This window comes from Episyrphus balteatus, chromosome 1 (genome assembly GCF_945859705.1).
Source record: "Episyrphus balteatus chromosome 1, idEpiBalt1.1, whole genome shotgun sequence".
Classification (NCBI taxonomy): domain Eukaryota; kingdom Metazoa; phylum Arthropoda; class Insecta; order Diptera; family Syrphidae; genus Episyrphus; species Episyrphus balteatus.
In genome coordinates this window covers 94398440-94417250 of record NC_079134.1, presented here as the reverse complement: position 1 = coordinate 94417250, position 18811 = coordinate 94398440, and the positions used below count along the sequence as shown (strand labels likewise).

The following is an 18811-nucleotide window of genomic DNA, read 5'->3' as shown; positions in this document are numbered from 1 at the left end:
TTATGTTCTTATTTATTGTTTTTTTTTATTTGGAGTTATCTGTTGTAATTTTTTTTTTTCTTCCACGCGAAAACGTTTTTGTTGGCATAGGTCGATGAAAATATAATATTATATTTCAAGGTTATTTCGATCCAACAAAACGTTTTTTGTTGGCGTAGGTCGCGATAAAAATATTATTTTTTTTGAATACTTCTTTTGTTGGGAACCGTACAATAATATAAGGTTGGGTTAATTAGCTCCAGTATTTGTGATAGTTTTATGGATAGAACAGATAGGTCTAAAGATCAATTAATAGAAGAAATCCTTCAATTAGAAAAAAGATCCAAAGACCAAGGTGACGAAATTCAAAATTTCAATTACCATCTGTTAAGGGAACTTAAAACTATCACAAGTAGGGAGACTTATTCCCTTATATACTCACAACTAAGTTTGCAGTGGGGTAAATTTACGCGGCTCGAGACTACCGACGCAATACTCGTTGAGTATTCAGAGGCAGTGCAAAGGCTCCAGGATAAAAATAAAAGGGAAATCCAGGAGCTGAGAGCTGAACTCAATAACGTTCAGAAAATTCGTTTGAGTTTTAATCGGAGTCAGCTCGAGTCCGAAAGCGTAAACGAACGGGCCGAAGAAGACATATCGAAACTAAACTTAGAAATCGATATACTTCGGTCGAACCTCACTAAAGCAAACAGTGAGTTAAAGTCTGCCCAGAAGTCTGTGGTAGATAAGGAAGGGGAATTAAGAAAGTTACGTGGTTTGGAATTAAAGCATTCCACGGAATTAGAGGTTTTAAAAAAGAAACTAGGAAATAAAAAAGAAAAAACAGTCTGTTTCCAAATTCCCGAGAATCTAAACAACTTTGAAAAAAAGGACAATCCAGTCATGTCACACGAAAAAATTGTGAAAATAGTAGCCCAATTGGTCCCGCAGTTCTCGGGGGCAAGAACGCCAAACTTGTCTTGTCAAGTTTACGAATTTTTAAATGCGTGCGCCTTGGGGTTGAAATGTATCGACACGGCACATGAATCCATATACGTGTCTATACTTTCAACGAGATTGGTTGGGGATGCCTTTGAACTAGTTAGGTCAAAAAACCCTAGTAGTTTAAAGGAATTGGAAACCCTGATTAAAGGGACATATCTATCTGTCCGGACGCTAGATAGTGTGACTAGCGAAATCAAACAGTCTCACCAACTAGTGACAGAGGATATTCACGCGTTTGCCAGACGTTTGACGGGCCTCCAAACAAAGGCACACGACATAATTGACGCATGTTACCAAACAGCGGATTCAATAGCTTTAAAGAAAGAACTGAAAAACTCCATCATTATCACCTTCAAGATGGGGCTGTTGGATCCAGCTTTGCGTCAATTCATGCTGACCGTAAATGGAGATGATATGCAGACACTGGCAGACACGGCGACAAAAACATCCCAGCTACTTCATCTTGAATATAGCGGAAACCTCTTTTTTCATAACATTCATAACACCACTTTTCAATACAACTCCCAGTCCCAGTTTCCCAAACAAACTTTGACGTACGACCAAATGAGCGTACCACAGCAACATCCACAGTTCCCACAGAGCAACCCTATCTGGAATACCTCTCCAGCAATATCCCAAGTTCAGGAGACAAATAAAGCAATATCATCAGAGATACTCAAGTGTGGTTTTTGCAACAAACCAAATCACACATATGCGGAGTGCAGAATAAGGAAGAACACTCCTTTTTGCGAATCCTGCCAAGCCTATGGCCATAGCCGTGGGACTTGTCCCAAAGCACAAGTCTTTGTAACGGAGGCTAAATCGCGAAAGGTAAGGCATAAATGTGATTGGTGTTCAAGAATAGGCCACTCAGAGGATGAATGCTATAGTAAGAGGAATTACTTAGCCAAAAAAGGGGAGGGAAACGGGAAAGGGGCCAGCCTAAACAACTGAGCTGTGCCCCAAATACGTCAAAAACTATTGAAAAAAAGGGCCAGCCTAAACAACTGAGCTGTGCCCCAAATACGTCAAAGACTATTGATAAACAAGTCTTAGTCACCAAAAAATCTAATTCTCCAAAGAAAAATATTTATGAAGACAAAACTTTAAGGAAAAAACTAAATTTGGATAACAACGAGAAGTCCCCAGACAAAGGTATAACGCTTAGAAATAAAATTAGGACTCCTTCTCGTATAGGTATTAAAAATCGTATTTCGATTTTAAGTAGGAACAGTGGGTTAGGTTGTAAGGTAATGTGGGCATAACAAAACGTCAGATCAAGTTAGAACAGTCATTTAAACGTCAGTTGTCAAAATAAAAAAAAAATCATATGAATTTTTTGCTTATCGGTTCTCGTTAGTTTTATCTATTTTTTGCTGCGGAAAATATAATTAAAAATTGTTTTTAGTTAGAAAAATCACGAGCACCCGAGAAATATTCGCACAATTAAATCAAAACAAAAAGAAAAAAATGAGAGCTTTGCTTTTGACACTTCTCACGAGTCTGTTCTAACCTGATCTGACTCAAAACCAAGAACAGAAAATCCTGTTCTAAACTGTTCTAGTTTTGTCAATGAACAGGAAACTAGAACAGTTCAGCACAGAAAAAATCTCAATGAACAGCAAAAAGCTGTACTTTTCTGCCTAGAACAGTCCAGCACAGCGTCAGTGAACAGACTTTTTATACCACTAAATATTTAGGGTGGTCCTACCAAAATATTTTTTTTTTTTTGTATATTTTTGGAACGATTTTTATGAAATTTTGTGGGTACATCTGGTAAGTCTAAGAATCGGTCAAAATCTATTTCCATACCATAAATGATTAGCAAGGTCCACTCCAAATTTATTTTGAACGATTTGTTCAAGTTCTGGCTTTATGTTGTTTTTATAAATAGCCTAAATTCGTAATATTTTATATTCTAAATATAGAAACTTTAAGCCTACAAACATCAATCTTGATAATGCGATCAATAGAACTTAAAAAAACACATTCTTTTATTTATAAAGACCTAGGGTCGAACTACTGAAAACGTTCTTTAACGTTTTGACTATTGCTCTCTCTCTATTTAATTAGAAGAAAATGATAGAGACATAAGGAGCCAATACGTTAACGAACGAATGCCTATTTCGACCCTTTTATACTATATTTGATGTGTACCGATTTTTTTATGGAAAAGATTGACACACTCCAAAATTGGAAGTAAATAGCCGAAGAGGCGTAACGAAGTCCGCCGCCGGGTCAGCTAGTCTTCTAATATATAAAAATCTCCTGTCGCAGTGTTTGTTACAAAACTCCTCCGAAACGGCTGGACCTATTTTTATGAAATTTTGTACGCATATCGGGTAGGCCTGAGAATAGGCCAACATCTATTTTTCATACACGTAAATGGTAAGGGTGGTCCAGCATAAATTTTTTTTTGGTTATTTTTTCGAAAAACATTTTTTTTTAATTTTTTTATGATTCACTATTGAAAAATACATTATAACTTAAAATTTTAAATATTCTAAGATTAACCAATATTTTTTAATCGCAATTTTTTGTTGAAAAGTAAAGTGTTTTATTATTGTGATAAATTTGTTTATTTTTTTTTTTGTTTTTTAAATAAATGTTTTATCATTGTGACGTCAAACAAATCAAATTTTTTGTGGAAAACGTAGGTTAATATGTGTTTAGTAAATATATATAAGTGTTTTATTATTATGAAAGGTAAGCTAAATAAGATGCATTTTTTTGGGTTTAAGCTTTCAAGAAATATGTTGGATTTTGTTATTGGTTGGAAGTTGGAGTTAAGAATAAGAAAAATAATGTGTGACGATAAGAACAGTATGCTCAGTTTTGTTGATTTGAATTCTTTAGCGTCAACTGGGAAATCGAATGTGAAATTGATGCTTGGTATTTGTTTTGCCCAAAAACCAAAAACAATTAGTCTTAGAGCGCAGAGAAAATTTTGGGAGTGGAGGTATAACCGAAATGTGAGTACGCAGTTTTATAATTTTATGCGTTTTATCAACGAATTAAATAGTCTGGCAGCTTTAAATCGCGCTCTTATGTGGCTTAAGGGGGATTAGATAACGCGAGTTTTCCAGTGAAGGTGAGTAGGCTAATGGATTATGGAAAATAGGTGTTCGCCGATTCTCAGACCAACCAATATGCACACAAATTTCATAAAAATAGGTTCAGCCTCTTCGGAGGAGTTTGATAAGAAACACCACGATACGATGTATAAGATTTGTTTTTGGTGGTATTAGAAAAGTTTCACACACAACAGAGTCAAAAATTGGAAATAAATGCTAGAAAAGGTGGAACGAAGTCCGCCGGGTCAGCTAGTAAAACATAAAAGTTTAAGAAAAAAATATCGACGAAATTTTTTTGTTCCATATATGTACCTATGAGTGTTTTTGAAACAAACTAAAAGTGCAATTTTATTCCAAACTGCTACATGATTAAATTTTTTACATGAGTGGTCATATTAGAAAGTGGTATAAGTTACACTTTACATTCTCTTAAAAAAATAACAATTTACAAATTAACGAACCTTTTAGGTCAATTATAAAAATGGAGAAACTAACAATAATGTATATTGCCTGCAATATTTTTACTTGCGATATAGGTACTATAGGGCAAGTTTAGGATTCGTAAAAAAAATCGAAGTCGAGATAACAATTTTACATGACATTACGATGATGGAGAATGCCAAAAAAGTGGGTCCGGCAATTCTGTCTGTCTGTCTGTCTGTCTGTGTGTCTGTCTCTATCTGGAGCTGCAGCCTAAACGAGTGAAGTGATTTTCTTCAAACTTGGTAGTTAGCAGTTTTTGGTGATTCCCTAGAGGGGAAATTGAAATTTTTTTTTATGACCAAAACTAACGGTACCTGCCATATAACGGAAATAGAAAAGTTAATTTTTTTCAAAAACGGCTCTAACGATTTTGATTAAAATTTTTGTGTGTAGTACTACACATAAGAGCCAACTTTTTAAATAAAAAAAATATTTTTTGTACCGTTATTAACGGTACCTGTCATAGAACGGTTTTTTTCGTTTCTGAATATCTCGTACAACATTAACCTGATTTAAATGAAAATTTTTATACAAAAGTATGTAGGTAAAGATAATATTAAAATTTTAGAAAATTTTCAAAAAACGCATTTTTGGTTTTTTAAAAAATTCAAAATTTTTTTTTGAAAAATCAAATTTTTGAAAACAGATCAATGAAAATTTTTGAAATTTAGTTTTTATATGTATATTAATTATTTCTTCAAAATGGCATACCAACTTTTTTTTTGAAAAATGTTAAAAAATTTTTATATATAAAAAATTATTTTTTTAAAAAACGGCTCCTACAATTTTCGAATTTTTTTTTTCTAAAAATACCTTTTTATACAAGAAATAAAATGGCATATTTGTTTTTTTTTTTAAAGATAATTTAAAACGGAGTTTAATTAATTATAAAAACAGATTTAATTTTTTTATACTACTTATGAAATTTCTTCAAAATATCAAATTTTAAATTTCTTGAATAAAAAGCTTTAACATTATTGTAACTTTAAGCATAAGAGCAAGTACGTGCGACCCCAGTCGTGCAATTTATTTTGTTTGCAAAGAGATACCGTTTAATTTCGATTAATCTGAACTTTAACTAAATGATTTTTATTTTCATGGACTTAGTACCGAATTAAATTAAAAGTTGCAATTTAAAACGATAAGTTTAAATTTTTTTATTTGATTTAAAATATTTCTCATTTTTTATGGCGACTTTAAAAAATGTAACGGAGAGTGAATAAAGGAGAATGGGCAAGTTTGTATGAAACGTGGACGTTACGCGGCCAGGAATGAATTTGTTATTTTTTGATGTAATTAAGGTTTAAATATATTGTGCAGAAGTTTTATCCCTGTGACGTATTTCAATAACGGATAAAATGCATTTTTGCATTTAACACTTTATATATGTCTCAATGTTATAACTCAATTGTGTATTTTAAGTGCAAAATATTATTTTCTGTCTTTTCCCTGAGTCTGAAGACCTTTATCTTGAATATCCAACCATTAGAACCCAAACTATAAGCATTTTAAAACAACAAATTCAAGCCTATTTTTAGAGTTTTGTTGTTCAATTTTTTGTTACTTTGAATTGTTTGAAAACTTTCGAACCTGAAATGGTTCTCTTAAAAATCTTATATTATGAGTTCTATTGGTCGGATTTTCAAGATTAATGTCTTCATGCTCAGGGAAAATGACAGAGCATCATATTTTATATTCCATATAAAAATATAAATCAGTTTTTCCTTCATACATTGAACAATGCATTAACAATACTAATACTGCATTATCTTGCATTCTTAACGCAATACAGCGAAACGTCCATAGTAAAATTTTTCCTGGGCTATAATTCTTTCATTTGATACCAATTTTATTGATGGCCGCTCAACGTCAAAAATGCCCATTCTCCTTTGTGACTTTCAAAAATAATGTAGTTTATTTTGTTGTAATATATAAAAATGTCGTGTCGCAGTGTTTGTTATCAAACTCCTCCGAAACGCCTGGACCAATTTTTACGAAATTTTGTACGCTTAACGGGTAGGTCTGAGAATCAGCCAACATATATTCTTTATACAAGTAAATGGTTAGGGTGGTCCAGAATATACTTTTTATTTTGTAAATTTTTGGAAAATTTTTTTTTAATTTTCTTATGATTAACTATTAATAGGTACATAATAACTTCAAATTTTAAACATTCTAAGACAGGCATGTCAAACTCAATGGTTACTAAGGGCCAAAATAGCGAGATCTAAATTTGTATGGGCCGCAAAATAGAATTTTTATAAAACAGATTTATAAAAATTAAAAGAATTGTAACAAGTAAATAGTTAGGGGAGTCCAGAATATACTTTTTATTTTGTAAATTTTTGGAAAAACATTTTTTTTTTAATTTTCCTTTTTTTAATGGTTTTTGTTTTTTTCTGTCGAAAAATATAAATATTTTATCATTGTGATTTCAAATAAATCACGTGTTTAAGTTTTAATAAATAAGATTCAAATAAAGTAATATTATGGAAAGGGCTCCTATAGCCCGACTCAAGACAACACCACTAGGTTAGGTGGAAACGTAGTATAAAAAAAGTTTCATAAAAAATGATAAAAAAAAATTGTGTGAACCACCCTAATTTGGTCTATGGCCCTCATCAGCACAATGCAACGCTCAAGCTGTCTTTTGCGAATGTCCGCTATTTATATCAGATCTATGACCAGCTATACGATTCTTTAGCTTTTGCATTGATGTACCTACATAAACTGAATGACAAGATCATATCCTTGTTCCGTTTGATGTTGTTTCTTTATTTACTAATATTCCTATTCCATTAGTAGAGAAGAGTTGGGATATTATTAAAGATCATACAAGAATTCCAAAACTAAAATTCCTAGAAATATTACGTTTTTGCGTAATAGAAAATAATTATTTGGAATATGATAAAACATTTTATCAACAAAAACAAGGACTTCCTATGTGAAGTCCTGCTTCTACAATATTGTAATGGAAGCTTTACTAGACAATGTTTTTGATAAAATTCCCAATAAACCAAAAAAAAAATAAACCGAAAACAAAATATTTTGATGACATTTTTGTTATAATTAAATCTAGTCATGTTGATTCAACTCTAACTGCTTTGAATTCATTTCATCCGAAAATTCAGTTCACAGTTGACTTTGAAAAAAGTGGAAAACTTCCATATCTTGATGTGGTAGTGATAAGAAAAAATAATCGATTAATATTTGATTGGTATAAGAAGCCAACATCTTCAGGTCGTCTAATTAATTACAATTCTAAACAGCCTAAACAAGTAATAATCAATACAGCAAACAATTTTGTTAATAGAGTATTCAATATCAGTGATATTGTCTTTCGCGAAAAAAAACATTAAAATAATTACGGATACGTTACTTTCCAATTCCTTTCCCTTGAAAATAGTACGAACATTATTGAATCAGTATTTCAATCCTTTGGTTCAAACAAACTTGTTAACAAATGTTACACAATTTTCTTACAGAAGCATGCTATATATTCCTTATCTTTCTAATAGAATTTTAAACGCTCCAATAAGAAATAAAGAAAATGTTCGCATTGCTTTAAAGCCGGCAAATATCCTAAGAACTGCATTGTTTTCGAATTTAAAGGGCAAACATTCTAAAAATGAAAAATCTAACATTGTCTATAAAATAAAATGTTTAGGAGATGGGACAAACTCTTGTCCTTCAGTTTATGTAGGTACATCAATGCAAAAGCTCAAGAATCGTATAGCTGGTCATAGATCATAGGTAGGAGATGAGACAAACTCTTGTCCTTCAGTTTATGTAGGTACATCAATGCAAAAGCTAAAGAATCGTATAGCTGGTCATAGATCTGATATAAATAGCGGACATTCACAAAAGACAGCTTTAGCTTTGCATTGTGAAGATGAGGGCCATAGACCAAATTTCACTGACGTACATAGATATTTTAGAAACAGAAAAACATTATAGTAAGAGAATGTTAATAGAAATGTTGCATATATTAGATACGGATAATGCGGTTAGTAGAAAATCTGATTGTGAAGGACTTAGTATTGTTTATAGTCAGTTTGTTCAAAGGAGCATTGTACAGGGGCGTATACAGGTTTGCTTCTTGGGGGGGGGTCATGCCAATTTTTTTTTTATCAAAAGTTTCGATAGCAGGCATAAACCTGAAAATGGGCTTTTTGAATTATTAAACATTAAAATTTGTGCGTCTTGCATTTCGAATTGAAAAGTTCCGAATGTATAGTTCTAAAAATAACCAAACAAAAACGGTATGAGATTTGTTTAAGTTTAGCGTTAAACCTTAAAGCCTAGAACGCTGCTGATGTGAAACGAAATTTTTCGTCGGTCTCCACGAGGACAACGAAATGCTTGCGAAATCTGGACCGAAAAATACTCAAAAATTGCAAAACATAAATGAAAAAAAAGCAAAGACGCATCGCAGAAAGACATGCAATGACAAAATGAACAACAAAAACAAACAAAATAAAATGCACGACTGGGGTCGCACGTACTTGCTCTTGCAGTTTAAAACACTTTTATGTTGGTTTACTTGTAGATTTTAAAAGCTGCCTCTATATAAAATTAAAGAAATTTTGTTGACGTTGGGGAAGAGCCGACATTTAGGGCAAAATTTTGTTAAATGAAAAAAAAAAATGTTTTTTTTATTTGACTTTTTTGAAAAAAAAAAAAAAAAAAAATAGAGATGCAGTTTTATTGCAATTGCTTTGAATATTACGTTTGCAAAGTTTAATCAAAATCGTTAGAGCCGTTTTCGAGTTATTTGGTTTGAATTGAAAAATTTGTATGGGAGGTACACTTTCTAAAAGAGATACAAAAAAACAAAAAAAAACCAACTTTCAGAATTCCATAAAAATCATCTGTACCAAATTTGAAAAAAACCCGTCCACCCGTTTAGGCTGTGGAAATGTGTACAGATGGACGCACAACCGCACGGACGCACAGACGCACAGGCGTACAGAAGCACGGACGGAATTGCGAGACCCACTTTTTTGGAATTCTCCATCATCGTAATGTTGGTTTTGATTAAAACCTCAAATTTTTTTTCGACACGAAACCAATACTTGCCCTATAGAGCAAGTAAAAACTCAAAATGTCATTTTTCCACACACAATGAATGTCCCCGGCAATTGTTTGTGTGCGAAAAAGAAGTTTAGACTTTCAATTTCGTTGTGCCGAACAGCGTACTACAGAACGAAAAGTTGAACGAAATTTTTGGTTTACCATTTCGTTGTTTCATTTTTGTTTGGGATTTTTCGTTTCTTATCAGCAGCGCACTAGGCTTTAATTTTGACCAATTGAGGCTATCCTCTCCTAAAAATAAAATGTACTGTACGAGTACTTCGATTGAATGATTTGCCTTAAAACAACTGTTCATTGTTTTCCGCTAGCCCAGAAAGTTAAAATAAAAATCGTTTTTACTTAATAACTTTTGAATTAAGTCTTCCTAACCTCAGGCAAACGAATAGCAAAGTTTTGTAAAAAAATTGCATTGAAAATATAATTTTTTTTTAAATTTTGTTTTAAAATTGTATGGGAATTTAAAATACCTCTATTAAAATAGTAAAGACAAAAAAAATAATTTTGGCGATATTTTGAAATTCAACCGTTTTCAGGTATTATTCAGCGGTTTACAATATAAAAAACATTCAGTTGTATTTATTAGATTTAGCCCTGCTTTTTCAATCGTCAGATAGACTATCAGAAGAATAAAGGTCACTATAAAAAAAAACTTTTATTCGTAGGAATAAGCTCTAACTTAGGTTTATCTAACTATTCAAAAAATTAGCCCAAAGTGATATTTAATAATAATATTTAAATTGCCTTAGATAAGGTTGCTTACATTGCTTCTATAATTGGCTGGCCATTGATGATTAACAAATCGATAGTTGTTTCAAAAAATGCAACAGATCTAGCAAACAAAATTCACCAAATTTTATCAGACGAATGTATTGAACTGGAACATTGCAAAAAACTAAAAAGATTTGAGAAATGATATCCTTCTTTAACATTTTGACGATGACGAATTTTATCAACAGAATTGACCTCCACACAGCAAGGCCACAGAGAGCTTCCCTATTTAAAACATATTTTATTCACTTCATCATATAAAAAATAGAAGATATGGCTGCTTCTTTTATTTGCTGGTAAGCAGTGTCTTGCCCTTAAGATATTATTTTTGTGTACCTACTAGGTACCTACTAGATTCAATTTCTTTTAAAAAGCTTTGAATATAATACTTATCCGGATTTTGTTTCCATACAAAACTCTACAGCTCAACTAATATTATCGAACGAATCAAAATAATCCTAATCCAGCATAGCGTTCGCTAAAAATATGACCACATCCCCAAAATATGGTAAAATAGTTTGTTTGAATACCAAAAATTTTTTTTACCTTTAATTTTCGTTCTAAAACTTCAACATTTTAAAAATAATATTACTCAAGAGATTTCAGTATCACATAACAAATTCTTTTTTAAGTTCTGAGTTCTTGGGGGGGGGGTCATGACCCCGTGACCTACCCCCCCCCCCCTTGTATACGCCGCACGGTTGTCCAAAATGACTTATCTCGTTGCAAAAATCATAACTTTTGAACGGATTGAGGTAGCGGTACAATTTTTTTTTTTACTTGAAGGACATTTCTAGGGCTGTTATACCAATGAATTTCAATAAAATTATTTCACAGGGTGTTTCGGAATCATCGGCCAAAAACAGATTTTCTTTAAAAAAAAAGTTTAAATTAAAATTGGTATGCCATTTTGTAGAAATCACTAATCCACATTTAAAAACAAAATTTCAAAAAAATACAATGTCCCGTTTTCGAAAATTTTATTTTTCAAAAAAAATTTCAAAATTTTTTTAAAAATCCAAAATTTATTTTTTTTTTAATTTTATTTTTGGCTTATATTTGAGTTATATAAGTGCTTCTTCACAAAAAGTTTCGTTGAAATCGAATAAGCCGTATCGGAGAATATCGGATTTGAAAAAAAACGGTTTTATGGCAGGTACCGTAAAAAATCCATTCGGTTCCATGCATTAAGCCGAATAGGGTATGTGTACCAATCAATTGTTGATCCAAAATAAAAATATTTAGCTGCGCATGCTTGCGCACTGCCGAGATTTTGTACTTTGAAAAAAAATGAAGGCAGAAGGAACAGATTTTCTTTTAAAAAAATGTTTAAATTAAAATTGGTATGCCATTTTGTAGAAATCACTAATCAACATCTAAAAACAAAATTTCAAAAAAATTCAATGTCCCACTTTCGAAAATTTGATTTTTCAAAAAAAAATTTCAAAATTTTTTTAAAAATCCAAAAATTATTTTTTTTGAAATTTTATTTTTGGCCTATATTTGAGTTATATAAGTGCTTCTTCAAAAAAAGTTTCGTTGAAATGGAATAAGCCGTTTCGGAGAATATCGGATTTAAAAAAAACCGTTCTATGGCAGGTACCGTTAATAATGATTTTCCAAAAAAATTTTTTTCATTAGAAGATAGACCTTGTTTTCAAACTTACATTTGAATTTTTTAAACAAAATCGTTGGAGCCGTTTTTGAGCAATTACAGCTTTACTGAAATCGGTGTATGACAAGTACCGTTATTTTTGGCCCAAAAAAATTAATTCCAAAAACCCCTCTGGAAGGTCTCCAAAAAATGCTACATACCAAATTTGAAGTCAATCGGTTCATCCGTTTAGGCTGTAGATCCTTATACAGACAGACAGACACACGGACTTCCGGGACCAACTTTTTTGGCATTCTCTATAATCGTAATATCATGGAAAAGTGTAATCTGAACTTTTTTTAGATGTGAATTAGTGATTTCTACAAAATGGCATACCAATTTTAATTTAAATATTTTTTTTTTTAAGAAAATCGGTTTTCGGCCGATGATTCCTAAACACCCTGTAAAACAATTTTCTTGAAATTCATTGGTGTAACAGCCCTGGAAATTTCCTTCAAATTAAAAAAAAAACTGTACCGCTACCTCAATCCGTTCAAAAGTTATGATTTTTGCAACGAGATAAGTCATTTTGGACAACAGTGCGCCGTTGGCATTGTAAGGTTAATTTTATATTTAACTAGATTTTATACATCATATTTGATAAGAAATTTTGAATTTCTTATCAAATAATTTGAAAGTTTTTATGTTTTAAACTTCAATGATTGAAAACGTCAAGACTTTTAATTTTGGAATTTTGAAATATTTAAGCCTAATAAAAACCAAAAAAGCAAAACCAAGAATAAGAAAATCTTAAAATTGATTTTTTAAGATTTAAAAAAAATAAATAGAATGTAAGTATATTGGATTTTCAGTGTTAAGAAACATTTTTATTTTGATTTGAAAATTTTAGCGCTGAGCTAAAATCAAAGATTTCCTTTGGTTTTCTTAAAGTAACGATTAGCTTAAGTGGTCCAAACGCGAGAGCAAATGTTCACTTGAGTATAATTTTTACTTGAGTGACGACTCTGAATTCCGCTCTTAGAGTTGATGCAAAAATTAGTTTTATACCAAAATAAAAAAGAAAAATAAAGCAATGAAGACCCAAGACAAAACATTAATTTAATTGAAAAACGACGCACAGAACACAAAAAGTTCACTGGGCATATTTTTGAATAAAAATATGAGCAGCTTCGTTTCAAAAATGTCTTTAAACGATTTTATAAATGAAGATGTTCTAATGTGGCCAGACAATGAAAGTGGTCAATGATGTGGCAGAACGCAGTGTTCAACTAACAGAAGAATATAATAGATGCCTGACTAAAGATGAAGAACAATTTCAGTATTTGTTACAAGTGGTAAAAGAACATCGACAAAAATATCCCAACTGTAACAAAAAAACTTTTCAAGAAATATAGTAAAATAATTTGTTTTTAATCCGAAATTATAATTTCTATAATCAAAATTCAGTACAGTACACTTAAGAAGTTTATTTTTTAATTTAGCATTTATCACTTTCCTGAAAACAATTTATAAATAAATCTAATTTAACCGTTAATCGAATAAAAAAATATTTATTATATTGATTAAATTTTGTTTCATTTGCAGATTAAGAATAATTTTTAAGACATACAAAAGGTCATCAGTATAATTTACCCAAAAACTAATTTAATATATATTTTGACTTTAAGTTTGAATAACTTTGAATGGGTTCACTCTACGAAAAAGTGTCTGAAAGATATTTCGTAGAGCGCTCAATTTACTGTTAGAATAATATTACAATTAATTTTTAGAATACCTTATTAAAAAGTTACAAAAAATTGAAAAAAAAAATTTTTCCCATATGATTTACATGGAAAATAGAAAATCAGAAAAAGCAAGAGTTTGCTAAACAAAAAAACGTCTTTGACTTAATATTACTTATTTTTTATTTGTTTCAACAAAAAAAAAGTGCACTAAATCGATCGAAAATGTTGTAACGAACGATTGTTCGTTTATTTTTTGTCGTAAGCCGAGTTATTCCCAAAAAACGGTATTTTTGGGTGGTTTCGCACCGGTTTTTCGTGCGTTCGTTTATCAATCGCTCGGTCATCTTTGGTGATAAAGAGTTGATTTTTTCTGTAAAATGCAGGAAATAAAAAGGGCTACAAAATAGGTTAGAAAAATGTTAACCATAATACATATAAGCTTTTTTCGAAATAAAAACGAAAATGTATTTTTTTACAACTAGAATTTGACTTGAAATGGCTGCCATTTTGTAGTAACTCACTTTAATACAATGAAATTACATACAACGATAGAAAATATTATAAGGAAGAGAATATATGTTTATTTTTTGGTCTACGACAATCTGGAGCAAAGATATTAGCTTAGAAGTAAAATATCCCAAAAAATGCATTTTTGTGAATAACTCCGCTAAAAAGAATGATCAGGTGGTGAGAAATTGGGGTTAAGCCTTTTAAATAAACCCCTAACGATCCATGAAATAAAAACTGACAGTGCCTCCGTGCGCAAGGTTAGGCCTTTTTTTCCGACGCTTTGACTGGAGTATACATTTTTAAGTGGAATTATTTTTTTCTTCCCATGATAATTTTTGACTTTGGGGCCGATTTTCTTCGATAAATGTGTAATAAACACAGTGTTTTATAAATTTATTCTTATGAAGAAAGCAATAATGAACAAAAATGTTGTTCACAAGTTTGCGAGAAATCTCATAGATTTCATTATATTTATTAAAACCTGTACCAAAAATACACGAGTACCTATCCCGAAATTTTTTGGATACCTTTGGATTTTTTTGTGCGTCAACACGTGTTGACAAGCAAAAAAATCCAAAGGTATCCTAAAAATTTCTAACAGCTGATTCGTGTTCACAAACGTATCTGATACTCAGGTATCTTGGATAGGGTATCTGTTCGTACGTGAACGCAGCCATTGTTGTTGATGAGTTGAAGCGATGAAAACAATTAATTGCAGCAGGCAGGCTGGTATACGATGCAGGATGTAGTCAGCAGCAGGTTATGTTCAAAGCTCAGTTGGTAGCAAGTAGCAACATGAAAATGTAGGTAAGAAGTCCGGATAGAAGTCCGGGAGCAAAAAATGTTGAGAGCGGAAAAGTATATTATTCTCTTTTCACACAAGAAAATAAATGAAATCAGTTATATGTACAGATATAACTATGGGTCAATTTTAGCAATCAATCGTTTTTTTTTTTGCTTAGCAAACTCTTGCCTTAGGTATTATTTTGCAAACCGTGCAAGTATTGGCTAATAAAATAAAATACTATTGTGGTCCTTTAAATTATCTACAAACTACAATTTAAAAAAAATTAACTCTCTACGACGCATACGAGCCGAGAAATTAATTTGTTTTAAAAGTTCCAAATGATCAACGAAAAACCTGAGATAAATCCTCTCATAACAAGAAACAATGAAAACAACCCCTAACACTGAGAACTATTTAGTAGAGTAACTAAAGCAAATTATTATGTAACCCGGCCGAACAGCTCTGATTTTGACGATTTTTTTTTATACGTAGGTAATTAAAAATACTTTAAAGTCTATAGATTAAAATTTGCCGATGTTGCCGTATTGTTTTTTAAATTAAAATTATTTTTTTTTAACAAAATCATTTATTTTGCTTAAATTTCATAAAACATTATAATGCAACAGATTAAATTCTAGGTAATTTAAGGAAAAAAAAATATATGGGAGTAAGGGACAATCTTCCATCGTTTAAGCGATAAATGCAATTTTCTCACAAACTGACCTCAAACACAAAAAAAAATATTTTGAACACAACGGCAACAACTACAATATTTACAGACACGTTTTTAAAAAGCCAAAATGTCATTTCTATCTGTATAATTTAAATCCACTAAATTTAATCAAGAGTTTTTGAAAGAATAGTCACTCAGCTCAAAATTTTGAAAAAAAAAACGTTATTAAAAAATTTTAAATGGCTTTTTTTCAAACTTTTTCGTAGTAAAATATGAATTTATTTAAAAACAATTTTTTGAACATAAATATTATCAGTTGAATTCCGAAGAGGAAAAGGTTATATATCGCACCCTCATTGCAAAAGAGCGAGAACTCAAAAAAGTTCGTTTCGAGAAAACGCTTCTGCAAAATACATACCGACTCTAAACTTTCGCCTATAACTTTCTATTACAAGAACCATTATGTTTATTTTGTAGTTTTAATAAATTTATTTTTTAAAATTGTTTTAATTAGGAAAGAGTTTGACTTTTAATATACCTAGTAGGAATTGGATAAAAACAGTCATAATCTTTCGAATTTTTCGTTTACGTTAACAACAAGCCCTTCAAAAGAAAGATAATTTAAAAAGCAACATTTCCTCATCATTATCTCAAAAATGTCATTTTTTGACTTATCGCTCTTTTGCACTGAGGGTGCGATATATTAGTATATTAAAGTTTAAAAAAAAATATGAAAATTATACCTACTTACAGTGGCGTACGTTGAGTCGCCGTAGAGTGGTACTTTGCTATACTTACTTAAAATTAATTTTGGGGCCCCAAAAAATAAAATATTTAGAGGTCCCTAAAATAAATTTTTTTTAGCTTAAAATTCATAGTTCTTGGGGCCTCTGTTCTGAAGTAAAATGTACTCTTTTGATTTTCCATCAAAATTAAGTAATATAATTTTTTTGGAGCCAAGAATTAATAGGTGTTGGGGCCTCTGTTCTGAAGTAATATTCGGAATGCCACCAATAACGTAATGTTTTGTTTTGGGTTCTGATTGTTTTGAACCACTGAAGTAATAGCTTTTGAGGATCCTCAAATAATATTTGTCATGTCATCAGAAATTTTGATGAATATTTTTGGGCTCCTTAGTAATAGATTTTGGGGCCCCCAAATTAATATTTGATTGCATCTCAACTAACGGGGTTCCTGAAAAATTATTTTTTGGGACCCTTCGAATAATATTTTTAGGGCCCCGAAGTCATATTTTTTGGGGCTCTTAAGTAATATTTAGTAGTCCATCAACAAATATAATTTAATTCAAAAAACATTTTTTTTTTAATTTAATTTTTTTTTGACGTCCTGAAGTAAACGCTTTTGGGGGCCCTGGCCTGAAGTTGTTTGCTTTTTTGGGCCCCATAATGTATTGACTTGAAGTAATATTTGGTATGAGATTAACAAAACTTTTTTTGCTTTTTTGTATTATTTGTGGTTGCAAGGATTTTTCAAGAAATATTTTTGGGGGCCTTAAGATAAAATAATAATTTTTCTTTTAAAAAAGCAGTTTATTTTTTTGGGGCCCCTGGGGTAACTTTTTTTTTAAATCAATATATATTGATTTAAAAACAATGACATAATCAATGACATAATGTGTCTCCCTTGTATCCGAAATGATTCAAATACATTTTAATTTACTTACTCAATTTATGCTAACAGTTTCCTTCTCTGCATTGTCTCCAGTGGGGGCCCCGGGGCGCCGCCCCGCTTGCCCCAAGGGAGTGTACGCCCCTGCCTACTTATATTTAATGGGATTTTCTTGATAAAAACTGAATTTTTGCATTGAAATAATTGATTTTTTCAAAAACTTTGGCAAATAAGAACTTTAAACTTTTGCTATTTAACTTTCGACAGTAAGAGCTATTAAATGAATAAAAACTAACTTTATATTTAAATGTTAAACTTAAAAGAAAAATAAGGTACATTTTTTTTCAAAACTTCTATTAAAAAAAGTTCTTCGAAAATGAAATACTTTTTAATTTTTTTCATAAGCCGTAATGCTTATTGACATTTCTTTTTATAATTTCAAATCATTATAATGTGGCCAAAAAAAATTGATAATAAATGCATTGTATATTACGAAAAACTTTTAAAAACGACATGTTAAAATTTTGTCAATAATTTTTTTTTCAAAAATCTGAGTTAAATTTCCATTCTTTCAAAAGCCCTTCATTTAATTAACTTAATTTTAATTTAACAAATATGACTAAGCTTCTAACTATTTAAAAATGTATATTTAAATATTGTAGACGTTGACGTTGTGTTCAAATATTTATTTTTGTGTTTGAAGTCAATTAATAATAAAATTGGGAGCGGGTCAAAATTCTGACTTCAAAATTCTGATTTACAAAATTCTGCTTTTTTTCAAAAAAATTCTGTTTTTAAAAATCCTGTTTTTTTTCTATTCTGTCTTTCAAAATTCTGCTTTTCAAAATTCTGCCAGCATTTTTTTTTTAACAAAAAAATTCTGCTAATTCTGCTTTTTTCATAGCATATGCGTTTACTATACCAAAATACATCTCATTAATGTTTTCTTAGGTTAGTATTTTCTTAACTGCTTGCTGTTTAACCAACACATAATAACCATTATAATTAACTATGAGTAATTTTCAAACTGCTTAGAGTAGGTACTGACTTTCTTATAACTCACATCTATACGAGTATATCGTGTTGAAAACACGATATACTCGTATGTTGTTTGATAAAGTATATTCCTTTTCTTATTTCATGTTTTGAATATCAATTTTTCGAAGATATTATGGTAAATATAAAAACCTTTTCTCAATATTATTAAATTCATCGATTTATCAAAAAAATATGAATATTACAAAAAAATGACAAAGTTCTGTAATCAAGTAATCTCAAATAGGCAGCAAATTTTGCTAGAAGATGATTTTACAAAATTCTGCCAAAAATTAAAAAAGGATTTGGAAAATGTTAAAAAGCGGGCGCTTTTTAATAATATTGAAAAAAGGTTTTTATATTTACCATAATATCTTCGAAAAATTGATATTCAAAACATGAAATAAGAAAAGGAATATACTTTATCAAACAACA

General features: G+C 30.6%; 1 protein-coding gene across 2 annotated transcripts in view; it reads right to left on the bottom strand.

Moving 5' to 3' along the window:
• The window catches only part of LOC129907788 (alpha-catulin), a 392337-nt gene that overhangs the window by 355072 nt on the left and 18454 nt on the right, over positions 1-18811 (bottom strand). The window lies entirely within an intron of this gene.